Source organism: Montipora capricornis, chromosome 11, assembly GCF_036669925.1.
Source record: "Montipora capricornis isolate CH-2021 chromosome 11, ASM3666992v2, whole genome shotgun sequence".
Taxonomy (NCBI): Eukaryota; Metazoa; Cnidaria; class Anthozoa; order Scleractinia; family Acroporidae; genus Montipora; species Montipora capricornis.
The window spans coordinates 3963287-3975613 of NC_090893.1; the positions used below are offsets into that span (position 1 = coordinate 3963287).

Below are 12327 nucleotides of genomic sequence, written 5' to 3' on the forward strand. Positions count from 1 at the left end.
TTTAAGTCCTGCTTTGTGATGTTGATATCTATCAGTGGAACATTGCTCCTTAATTCGATGGAAGATTGCATTGGATAGCAGATTGGGGCAATCACTGTAAAGCAATCTGTAGAAATGATTAAAATTATGGTGTACATGTTTTCTGAAAGAAACCATTAGGAGGCTAATACGAAAGAGTTGCTGCATACTGTTGATGCTGCAAACTCTGGAACCACTGTTGTCAACATCATCTACATCATCATCGTGTACCGATCTCTGCAGCTTCAATGATGCTGAAGGTGATGGAAGCTGTGATGCTGATGACGATGGCCATGAGTCATCTGATGTTGATGATGATCGTGACGACAATGATGATGAACAGGAGGAGGAAGATGAATAGGATGCCTTTTATTCTTGTCAGGACGTTGTGAAAAACTTGCATTTGGCTGAATTGACTTAGTTGTAAAGAGTAAGCAGTGCAAAATATCCCACAAGGCATTTCAAGGCTCCTTTGCATGTTGAATAGACACAAAATCAGATTCATTACTGTCATGTTACAAAATTTTCTCAACAAAAGCAAAAACTCTTAAAACCTTCATAATTATTACAGTTTTCTCACCAGGCTGCGCCCTTGCGGGATTCTAGCAAGAAAAACTTGAAATGGTTTATTAAAAGCCATGCACTGTGCCCAGTTGGATGCTGCGAGCGAAACACTTTTAGAAGTAAATTAGCAGTTGTTTAATGGTTCCAGTGGATACTCCAGCTCTTTGCTTCTTCAACTGTGTGAAAACAGTTCATCAAAGTATTCAAAGCCCTTTTAAAGCCTTCAATTTTGTTGACTTTTACCTTTGTCAGTCACACGAGTGTTGCCATGTTGGATCAAGTAGGTACTTTGTGTAACAGGTAATTTAGAGTGCGGGGGGGCTCATGTTATTTGTTGTGGCACCAAGAAAATTAGATTCTTTTTTAAAGTGCCAAAGGTTTGAGAAAGTGTAGAAGGTGATCGAAACTCTAGTGAAGAGGACAACATAGCAAGCAAAGATCAAAAAGCTATTTCATTGAAGAAAGACCTTGTTTTTCAGAGTGAATGGCAGTTGAAACATCCATGCCAACAAAAAGATCACGACCTGTAAGATCTGTCTTCAGGCATTAACAAATCAAATGCATTTAAAATATTGTTGAAGGACCACCATTGCAGGAGTTCCAACTTGAACCTTCCTTCAGTTGATGAAATGGATAGAGAAATCCTGAAGGATTTTTTGGACCCTAGTAATGGAGCTGAAATAACTTTGTCCCACTGAAGCTCCTGCATGGCCCCTATTTTCAGGAAAGAGGGCCCTGGGACTCCCTAAAACAAAATCCTGGTGATAACACTGTATTAAATTTTTTGCAAGGAGCAGTCATAGAGGTAAAGTTTTTCCATTTAGTCATTGATGTTCAGAAAGTGTATCAGTCTTACATGTGTTTGCAATTTTAAATGAGTCTATGTTTCATTACCAAAGTTCCAGTCTTAATTATAGTATTGTCATAGGTTCAAGGTTTCATTTTTTTAAAAGCGGTCTTATTTCATCACAGACAAGCCATTTCACAACATGAACACGAGGAGTATTAAGGGGTTGGTAAAGGGGAGGACCATTTAAATGACTTTATTTGTCTCACCCACAGACAAAAAAAATGAATTATCTTGCGGAGTAGTGAGCAGCAATCCTATGTTATTTTGGAAAAGGGCATCCATAACTTTAAGCCATTCAAACCTAAACCACCCCCAATCTGCGAGTAAAATTGTCTGACGTCAGCCAGAGTAAAATCTATATTTAATTTTCACTCTCCGGCCTAACCTTAGGCCTAACAAGTTTTGTTTGCATGTTTAGGATACTTTCTGTATTGGTAAAACAATGACCTGTGACCTGTAAAAAATACCAGCTGGTCACTGTCATTTAGGGAAGTGTTAAGGAAAGGGAACAATCCTTGTAAAGGTCAGGTACATGTTAATGTAGCTGGAGCATTGATTGACATGTTCATGGTACATGTAGGCTTTGGAGGAAAAATCCAAACACTAGATGGCTATGAGAGGGGAAGTAGGCACCTGGTTTGAGTTGAGTGCCCAACTGTTGTCATTGTCAAAAATAATTTTAATCTCAGGTTTCAAAGCATCTAAATTTATTTACTTCAAAGTACATGTAGGTAACCTCTCTGAAGTGAAGTAGCCAATAACCTTATTCCAAAATGGTCGCCATTTTAGTATTCTCTTGCTTCCATTCAAATTGGCCCTTGTGGCCTCATTCAAGGTTAAATATTCATTGAAAGCAAGGCCTTTAGGGCCAATTTGTATGGAAAAGAATATTAAAGTGGCAGGTAAAGTGCTACTGGAACCAAAAAATCAATTCTTATCTTTCTTTGCATTTCAAAACTTTGTTAACTAAATACGTGTACTAAGTAACCAAAGTTTATTTTAACTGGAATTTTCTGATTTAATTTAGTGGTCTGCCATTATCAACTTTAAGATCTTGAGAGATCTGGATTGAGGAGAAAATGACGTCAAAGGCTCACTATTTTAAGAATGCAATGCATGTATACGTGGCAGAATTAATATGCAGAACAGGATTTTTGGGCTTTAAAACTTTTAAACTTGCATTGCTTAAGCTAGTGAGTACATGTAATTGATGTCACTTTTCCCTGGAACCAACCCCCGGAGGTCCAATCCGTCAGTTTTTAACGTCAGTAATGGCAGACCATGAAATCCAAAAGTTACACTTATGGTAAACAGCCCTTTGGATAAAAATCAAAGCTCAAAATTTTGCCAGTCGCGTGTCAGGCAAACACACCTTCAAAATCTGAAGGAAAAAAGGAAGTGGTTTTTTTTATCATATTGGCACTTTAAGTAGTCCATACAATTGACGTGTAGTTTACAACCTTGTTAAATTGTTTCAGAGATTGCTTGAAATGCTAAGCCTTTCATTATGATAATTATATTAATGTTATTTTGTTAACGTTATTTTGACAGTGATGTCACCTAATATGGAAAAACAACATGAATATGGCAGAGGTGAGTCTATTGTCTCCATTTTCAGTTTAAATGCCAGATGTACATGTACTGTATTTTGCAAGTCCAGAAGCAAACTAAAATATGTTTCCAAGTTTGATTCTTCCTCTTGCATAATTTGGCCACGAAAAGCTACATTTCTAGAAGTTTTAAACCTCCCAATAAAATGTGGCTGCAAGTAACCGTCAGAATTTTTGCATAGAGTTACTGATCTTCAAATAATAGTAATAATGTCAAGGCTTTGTTGTCTGTACCTGTAGTGTCTGTTGGTCTACCTGTAGTAGACCACATGCATGATGGGATAGGTTTTGAGTGTGTGTGAAAAGGAATCAAAGGATTCGACTTAAATGTGGTAAAAGTGTTACAGTACCTGTTTGTAAACAGTAAATTATTATTGTAACCTTAATCTTTAGGAGATGGTATTGAAGGACAAAGGAAGGGCAATTTACATGAGTGGATACCTGTATTTTCTTTCCAAATTTTTAATTATAAGTAACTTCAAACTCGGATTTTGGTACTACAGAAGAGGTTTCAAACTACACAAGGGTCAAGGTAATGGCTCCCTTAGTCAAGGAACAATTCACTGTTTGTACAAGGTTGTGGGTTTAAACACAGGCCAGGGTGAAAAAATAATAAGCAGAACTTTATGATATTTGTTATTTTTGGAAAGTGGCATTCATTAAATGGAGTAATCCTTGTAAAGCTCAGGTAATAACATGTACATGTAAATGTACTTGTAGCTTGAACATTGATCGACATGTTCATATTAGGCTTTAGTGTGAAAATCAAAATACATTGCAAATTCACTCAAATTCACTGTCAGGCTCAATTAATTATTCACGGAAGTGGAGAACATGACCAAGGAACCTCAATAGGCCTTTTGCAACTAACGATCGCATGGTACAAAATCCGCCATGCTGGAGGGCAAGCTCATTATTATTCCCCCAATGGGACATTAAAACAAAGGCAAGTCAAGCTTGACTGGTTCAGGTCTCTTTGTTTTAATGTCCCAGCGGGGGAATAATAATGAGCTTGCCCTCCAGCAGGGCGGATTTTGTACCATGTGATCTTTAGTTGCAAAAGGCCTATTGAGGTTCCTTGGTCATGTTCTCCACTTCCGTGAATAATTAATTGAGCCTGACAGTGAATTTGAGTGAATTTGCAATGTATTTTGATTTTCACACTAAAGCCTAATATGAACATGTCGATCAATGTTCTTCTTGCTGAAGCCTTCAACTCTTTAAATAAGAGGAGCTGTTTCTGTGATGCTGTCAGGTGTCAATGGGTAATTGGGAGGACATAGTTTTTGACTTGTCAACACATTCACTCCTGCAGGCCCCCTGGGACACCTCCAGTTGACGAGCAAAATCGTCTGGCGTTATGCCCCGATCAACCCCGGGCATTTGACTATCCTCTGTCCCCGGGTAGTTGGAAATTTGACCTTTGCCTACGTGGGGTGGGGAAAATTGAACCGGAAAAGTCAGGTTTCAAATGATTTTTTTTCGGGCGCCGAAATCGCTAACAGCGGTAAAACATGTGTTTGGATGAGATGGAAGAGTTTAAAGGATGAGATATAGCATTTGTGAGCAGGTCTTCAAAAGTTGGGGACGGACAGACAAATCTTACGATTGGTTAGGGCATTTGAACACTATTTTGGCCAGAGGGGGTGGGAATGTAAAGGATCCAATATTCAAAAGTTCAAATGCCGGTGGTTTGCCTGGGGGGCGGGGGATGTTGAAGTTTCAAGTTGATCAGTGCATTAGAAAGAGAAAAACCTGTCAAGTCTCACTCCCAGGTGTCAATGGATGAATGGGGAGGACATAGTTTTTGACTTGTGAACCCATTCACTTATGTAGTATTGTCCTACTTATCCTTCATTTTTGATTTTACTTAAGAGGGCCAGCCTACTGTAAGTGCCGAGAAGGACTGCTGTTGAGGACTGATAATTTTATTTCAAAAAGCTGTTTACGTGTACACTACATGTAGACGTCAGTTGCATCATGTGCAATTCTTCATTCCCAACATTTTGCTTTTATTATACATTGTATACTGTAGCTCCAAAAAGATGCTACACTTTATTTTGAGCATTCAATCTTGTAATAGTTCTTATCTGTTCTTTAGGTAAAATTAGTGTCTGGCTTGTAGTGGAAAATCATACCAACTGAAGGCTTCACCATTGTTGAACAAGGTAAGATCAGGTTTTTCTCTGTTCCAGCGAGTGAATTCAATACGCACCCATAGCTTATGAAAAGTGTTGGCTACAGCTGTACTTCTCTCAGAGAAGATGACTACTTGTACTTTTTTCCCCCTTAATAATAACTAGTGCAATTTTCTCAAATTTGATTGGTGCATTAAGTGTTTTATTTTTCACTAATTATTGTGTAGGGTTGTAATCAGACAGTTGGCTGTAATCGGACAGTTACATCAGCAAATTATATTAAGTGCAGTCAGCTTAATCCACTAATCACAGACTTTACCACAATCACCATAGCAACAACCACTTACCCTATCAAACTGGGGATTTTCCAAAATTTTGTAACATTAGACAGTGAAAAAGGAATGCATTAATTTTGTTTACTTGGAAATTGTAATGGTTATGAATAATTGGTAATACGACTTTGTGTCGTCCAATTCGGTCTATAATCATATACTCTTGATTAAACAAATTGGACTCCTGCTAAGTTGCCGTCCGATTTTGTTAATCACTCTTATGATTACAGACCGAATTGGACTCCACTCATTCCTATTTCTATTAAAAGTAGTAAGGAATAACATAAATAATGATAATTATCTTAAAGACCACCTTCAACTGACAAGCTTTTGGACCATTAATTTTGTGTTTTGCTATGGAAATTCACATTGCTCATTGTAGCATCTGATTGGATGAATTTCAGCTTTCGCAGGGCGGGATTTTCATATTATAAAAATTGTTCCACGGCAGGCAATGCCTGTGGGTTGAAGGTGGGCTTTTAAGCGAGGGCCAATACCGTAATTGGATGCTGGTGACTTGTGGTGCTGATTGATAAATACTTTGTTTACATTGGTTTGTCAAAGTGCAACAAGGGCTGTAGAAAAAGTTAAATATTGTAACTCCAAAAAGTGACAGATAGTACACAGTCTGCCTGAATGACATAGAATATTTGAAATTTTCATGTGTTTAATTAAACTCTGGGAATTGATGTTACTGTACAAGAGAGTTAGAGATCATCACAGTTAAGCAGTAGCTTGTGCCATTGCAAAAATAAGTATTATGATTGTACATTGTCTGGTGGGAAGAAACCATACTATACATGCTGTGTAGGGTTTTAATCTGGAGACTGAGAATAATTTGAAAAAATACAATAATTTGAAAAAATAAATGGAAAAACTTGAACACTTAAAACATCGTAGGTACGTGTATTACCAAACATTAATTTTAATTAATAAAAATAATTGAATATAATTTGAATCTAATTTAGTACAACCACACTTTAACTCTGAGTGGATGCATGGAATAAGTTGCCAATGATGGTTAGAGGCTTTACAGAAATGTAATTTAGAACCATTTTACTAGACTAGTCTTTTCCATGTAATTTTATTGTGGAATTTGTTTTTGGACATGTACTAATTATTTTTATCATGGGCACATTCTCACAAGTTTTATTGTAAGCTCTATTATGTCTACCTGAATACATGTACTGTAAATAAACTACTTACTTGTATCCATCTTTTTTTGCAATAATTGTTAGACAGTAAGTACGATTGTACAGACCCTAAATGTTGCAAGTAATACACTGTATTTACGTTTACAAATTACAATAATTTAAAACTAGCAAACACCTTCTGCTCAAGGAATTCCTACCTTTTGATGCTTTTTAATCAAGGTTGAAGAAATCTGAAGTTATTATATTTGAATTGACTGATCAATATCTTTAGGGGTTTCCTAGTTACTGTATCCTGTTCCTGGCTTCATGGCTTAGTTGGTAGAACATTGCCCCGACATCGCAGAGGTCATGGGTTCGAATCCCTTTGAAGGTGCCTGGGTTTTTCAGGTGTCTACAATAAGAATGATTGAGTGCGAGCATCACTTCTCTATTTTGTCTGTAACCGGCACTTCAAATATACATTTTATTTCATGTAAGTTCTTGGTCACATTTCACAGAATGAGATAGATGTACATGTATGCCCTACAGAACAAGGAATAGTTTTTTCACTTTGCAATGCCACTGTGCAAATAATACCAACTTAAGGTTTTGCCATACATGTATATTATCATTAATGTATTTAAATTTTTATACCTACAATATAATCATTGACCTTTTCCAGCTTAGTAGTTTATATTGTTATGTTAAAGTTATATTAAAGTTATACTCACTAAAAATATGGAGTTCTGGGTTTTATCGTAATGATAATAGCTCAATTTTTACCTTTATCTGTAAATATATCTAGTTTAATTCAGCCCTTGCCTTCATTGTATAACTGAACAAAGTATGTAATATTTATCTATCCATCTACAGTAGGATTGAAATAACTACAGTGTATGATCACAATAATTTTTATACAGTCATGTACAAATGAAGCAGCATTTGATTTCTTTTATTTTTTGGATTTGTTGATATTAGGTAAAGGTTAAGTCTGCTACAAGCCTAGAAGGCCCATCAGGCCGGCGCTTATCTCTGGTTACTGTAGCATGAAGCTACTAGGAGTATTTCTACCCTCCACCTGGATGGGATGCTAGTCCATCACATCATCCATCATCATCGTATCGCAGGGTTACCCCCAGCATTAAATTTGCCGGTACCCATTTATACACCTGGGTGGAGAGAGGCACCGTGAGAGAAAAGTGTCTCTCCCAAGAACACAACACAATGTCTGTGGCCAGGGCCCGAACCCAGACCACTCGACCACTCGATCAAGCACACTAACCATGAAACCACCACCCCCCCACCCTCCTTTAATTAATTGTAATCAATAATACATGCAATATTATTTTGACAAACGTTTGTCCATTGACTTTCCTGTCATAAGTAAAATGGTATCACTAAACCCAAATGTTAAAAAAAAGTATCAATGATCATCATGAAGAGCCTTGACATTGTGTTGCAACTGTTCCATCAGTGTAAGAAGGTGTAGTTCCTTCCTTGGCATTGTTGGACAACACTCACTGCATGCATAATATTATCTTACGCAACCTTATCGTCAATATGTTTAATAATAATTATTAATTTTGGTTACTGTATGTTGAACAGGTTAAAGGCCAGGACTTCTCTTGTAAGAGCTGTCTCACTGTGAAAGTATAGGGAAGAAATAACTTGCACAAAGGTAAGCAATGTGGTTTTGGTATTATTGCTTAGTACTGTAGTTACACAATCTGGGTCAAAGTCCCTGTGTTGGGTGGACACCCTGCCTTCGTTAATGTTGTTACGAAAAGTGAAGAAGCTTGTCAAATTGTTCAATTGCCATCCAGTGAACATACATGTATAAGCCCTTTTGAAACCAAAATTATTGCGATTTATACTTTATATTATAGTGATTACCTAGTTGATAACACAATTCACCCATCAATCAATTGAATCCAGTTTAATATAGAAACACATTTTCACTGACTTTAAAGGAGAAGTTTACTCCAAAATGACAATTCTTTTTTTATCGATTGATAGAAAGTTTATGAGGAGAACAGCTTTTAACCAAAATTTCAATCTTGAAATGGCTTTCTAACCTTGTGAAATCCTTGTTAAAAACTGTTTCAAGATTGAAATTTTGGTTAAAGGTGTTCTTCTCATGAACTTTCCATTAATGGATTAAAAAAGGACTGTCATTTTGAAGTGAACGTCTCCTTTAACTACCAAATGCCATTTTTTACTTGATATAAGCCATTTATGAGGCAGTTGACAGCAGTAAGGCCATCTTGTGAATCTTCTTTGCTGATTTTTGACTTTGTCCTCATTGAAAAATCAATTTAAGCTCTTGTAATGTGGATTGCTGTATTGATGATCATGCAACAACAGACTGTTAGAATTCTGGAGCTTTATCTTAAGCCGTGTTCACATTAGGCCTCGATTATGATCGAATTATAATCAAATTAAATATGAAATGGGTTCACATCAATTAACTGCAGTCCCTGATTATAACTGGATTATAATTACTTCAAACAACCTCAAAGGGGTTGTTTGAAGTAATTAGAATTCGTAATTGAACGAAATGGCGAGCACGTGGTGGTATGAGCGGACGAAACTTCTAACCGCTTTATGGAGCGAAGGTTTGTATTTGTCTTCTTCTATTCTCGGAAGCTATCCTTGGTTCTCTTCTCGCCTCAACCAGGTGATCTGGTGACGTAATTCGGAGGACTGGGGAGAAAAAGTTTAACGCCGTATCCCACAACCGCGCGAGGCCTTATTTTCTAATTCAACATGGCAGAGGCGAGGTTAGAGCTCGTCGGGTCTACTTGAAGGTTCATTCAGTAACAGGGAATGCGGTAGACACGGAATGATCTGTTGAGTTTTGGCGATGGAAATACTGCAGGGAGTTTGGAAACAACACCTAAGGCCTCGCGCGGTTGTGGGATACGGCGTTAAAACTTTTCTTCTCAGTCCACCAAATTACGTCACCAGATCACCTGGAAGCACATGATGGTGATATTGCATTTGAATTTTCGCAGATGTGAACAGAACCATAATTGAATAAAATTGAATGGAGTATGATAGCCTGATATACATGCATACTTCAGTTGATTATAATCAACGTTGAGTGTGAACACGGCTTTAGTCATTCACTGTCATTCTTTGCATGCTTATTGTTATATGAGGGTAAAGTTTGTTGATGATAAATACATTTATTAAATTCTCAACCTCGGATAATGCATTTCGCGTGCTCTGATTGGTTCACTCAATCTCGGTTATCAGCTCATATACCTTGGTTTGACCTTATATGGTAAATGATTGCGTTAAGCGTTGCTAAGCTAAAAATGTTTTCGTCGGAATGCCAAATTTCTCTTTGAATAAAGCCAAAAAGGAGAAAAAGAACTTTTTTTGTGGAAAGTTTGGATCAATTCCGACGTTTAGAAGTACGCGAAAAGGCAAGAAATGTTTTTGTGATGAGCCTGCATCTGTTTGACAACAAGGTATTATACAACATCGCATCAGTCCTCATCAAGTTTTTTTCGATTTCGCTGGGATTGGCTCGCTTTTTCCGCTCGTATTTCGCACTTCCAAATTTTTGGAGTTGAAGGAATTTAATAAAACAATTATTCCATTCGCGCTTGTTGGATATGAGACTGGTTATAGCCAACTCGGCGCTACGCGCCTCGTTGGCTATTTACCATCTCATATCCAACGCGCGCTTATGGAATAATTGTTAAGTAATCGATGGAGATAATTCTGGAACTCCAAAACTCTCGGAATGCTGCTGTATCTGATGTCCATAATTTTGGAATAACTAAAAATATCAAGTGAAATCAAATAAAGTGCAAAGGACTGTTTACGAATGAATGATAACTTTATTTGTACATGGTTTCCACTACAAATATCAGTCAATAAAATTAATAATTATTTCTCTACAACTGGCTTACTTAATTATTAACTAAAAACTATTTACTATTATTTACTAAAAAGAAGCCAACAGAGCTGTGTCCACTGTTACAAAAGCCCTGTTTCAAAGAACTCCTATCGCATGAAAAAGTAACAGTGACTGTAATCTTTTAGGACAGTCATGACCCACTGTAACACATTCTCAGGGTAGGGAGGAACTGGCCTCAGTGAGAATGCTAACTAAGGAAGACTGGATTACAGGAAAAAACAATTAAAAATGCATGGAGATGAAAGACTGTTAGCAGTACTGCTGCTGTACATGTAGTTCACTGGGAAGGCAAAAACCTAACGTACATCAAAGAAAGCAGAAGGGAATGCAATAGCTACTGACAAAATGGTTGCAAAAAAAATTTTTAAGAAGTCTGCAGTGTATATGTGTTAGTTCTGTGGGGAGTTTTAGTAAAAAACCTTTAATTTTTGGGAAACTATTTGCTATTGTTTACAAGTTACAGGTAGAGGTATATTGCTTTGTTTTTATTTCTGTCCGTTCACTTGTTCGGTTTGCACTCTGTCAATGATACCGTAACACAAGTTGAGGGGATTTACAATATGTAGCATTCTTTTACATTCCACGTGAAAATGAGAACAATGTCAACAGTTTTCGCTGCCCTTAAATTAGTGTTTATAACTTCTTGTTTTATTCTCACTACCATGATCGTAGCCAGCATTACATTTAGGCATTTTTAGAAATCAGTGTTTTATGTTGTTTCTGTCATTGTCTGTTAACAGATGGCAGAAAAAGTATTGATCCAGGAAACGAAATGCAAGCACTTGCAGATCTAGAAAGCCGTACCTCAGTGATAAGATCTCATGCATTCTTTCAAGTCAAGCGGGAATAATCACAAGAAGACAAACCACATGCAGGGTGTGGCTCCAACTCACACTCAGATGACGTGGTGCAAAGAAGCAGCCTTCGTCACCATTCTTGAAGCATTCAGCTGTAGAGAACTGATTACTGGCTGCCTCCAATGATAATAAATTAGAAGTCAAGAGGAGAGGAAATGCAACGTAAGCACTGGCAGATTTAGAAAGCTGTACCTCGGTGATAAGATCCCCTGCATTCTTGGATCGAAGTCAGACAGCAATAATCACAATAACATCAATACTAACCACATGCAGGGTACAGCTCCAACTGCAATTCACACTTGGACGATGTGGTGTATAGGATGCAGCCTCCCTTACCAATGCTTGCATACCCCACCCACTTCACCTTTCATCTTTTATCCCCACCCCGATGAGTATCGACTCCATTGACCTTGAATGTTTCAGTGAAGCATTCAACTGTAGAGCACTGATGACTGGCTGCTTCCACTCATAATAAAGACTAACGCAGCCAGTATGATTTATAATCAAGGAAAGAAGGGACATGATTTGAAAAACATGTTGTGCTTCCAATCTTTTATTGGTTTAAAGTGCACCTAACCGCAAGATATTTTTTTCGCTAAAATGAATCTTTGCACCTGTTCGAAACGCATTGTGGCCATCTTTTCATTATACTAACAAATCCTGTCATTTTATAGGCTTCGAAAGTTGCGAAAAACCAAGCATCTTTTGTTCACGACCGAGTCAGAAGGGGAGTGGGTCTATTCCTGATTTGACGTCACAATCTACTAGTACTTTGCATGCATTTTTACAAAGAGTTAATGCAATGTAAATCAGTTTGTGATGTCAAATCAGGAATAGACCCACTCCCCTTCTGACTCAGTCATGAACAAAAGATGCTTGGATTTTCGCAACTTT

At 37.4% G+C, this 12327-nt stretch overlaps 1 long non-coding RNA gene across 1 annotated transcript in view; it reads left to right on the top strand.

Moving 5' to 3' along the window:
• The window catches only part of LOC138023869 (uncharacterized), a 17981-nt gene extending 6072 nt beyond the window's left edge, over nucleotides 1–11909 (top strand). Inside the window, exons 2-5 of the long non-coding RNA XR_011126808.1 lie at nucleotides 2984–3025; nucleotides 5144–5210; nucleotides 8251–8323; nucleotides 11317–11909. This is a non-coding gene — a long non-coding RNA (uncharacterized lncRNA). The remainder of the gene's footprint in view (nucleotides 1–2983; nucleotides 3026–5143; nucleotides 5211–8250; nucleotides 8324–11316) is intronic.
• Nucleotides 11910–12327: the final 418 nt, after the last annotated feature.